We start from the raw sequence: 1034 nt of genomic DNA, 5'->3' as shown, positions 1-1034 counted from the left end.
CATATGTAACAAACCTGCATGTTGTGCACATGTACCCTGGAACTTAAAAAAAGAAAAAAAAAATTAGCTGGGCATGGTGCCATGCCCCTGTGGTCCCAGCTACTCAGGAAGCTGAGGTGGGAGAATTGCTTGAGCCCAGGAAATGGAGGCTTCAGTGAGCTCTGATTGCACCACTGCACTCCAGCCTGAGCAACAAAGTGAGACCTTGTCTCAAGAAAAAAAAAAAAAAAAAAAGTGATCCTTGCTTTATTTCCTGTCAAGGCAGCCCCTAATCCCCAAGACAAGCTGTGTCTACAGCTGTTTGTTGGCTGCCAGATTTATGGGAGTAGGAAGGGTAGGGCCCCAGAGACAGAGGTCATTTGGAAGGCATTTTTGCAGTTCATGCAGAAAACTGTTGTTAAAAAATGCACCTGTGTTCAAATATTTATTGGTGGAATGTGTGTAAATGTAATTCCAAGCCCCATTTCAACTAGCAGTCCATACGTTCTGAGCCCCTGGGCAAAATTTTGGAAACAGTCCATCACTCTGGGCCCAACACTAATAAATCTCCTTATTACAAACTCCTCAAGATGGACCTTTTTTAATCCTTGGGTCTTCAAACAGATAAGTTGGCTGCCTGTATCTACAGCCAGAGAGGATGTGCTCTCTAGAGGAATTTTCTAGGTCAGAAGTGTTAAATAGGTGGCATATGTGCAGCCAATGCCCATTCCTGCACCTGTGGAAAACATTACTAATTGATCACAGCACTCTCCTATTGTGATCACAGCACTCTCCTGTTGAATTTAATTCAACAGGAGAGTGCTGTGATCAATTAGTAATGTCTTTGGCTCTTTCAGGACAGTGTTCAGTATCAGTTGGGCAGAATTAGTGAGTTATTCCTGTTTGCCATTCTCAATCCACTGATTTGTAACCTTCCCTGCTATCCACTTCATTCCCTGTGAATGGGTTTGAGAAAGTTAGAACCATCTGTCATTTACAGGCAGTGCTCAGATATATTACCCAATTATATGTTGAAATACGTGCTTTAAAACATG

This window comes from Mandrillus leucophaeus, unplaced genomic scaffold (genome assembly GCF_000951045.1).
Source record: "Mandrillus leucophaeus isolate KB7577 unplaced genomic scaffold, Mleu.le_1.0 Scaffold290, whole genome shotgun sequence".
Lineage (NCBI taxonomy): Eukaryota > Metazoa > Chordata > Mammalia > Primates > Cercopithecidae > Mandrillus > Mandrillus leucophaeus.
The sequence above is the reverse complement of the archived record's forward strand: the minus strand, read 5'-3'. Positions refer to the sequence as shown.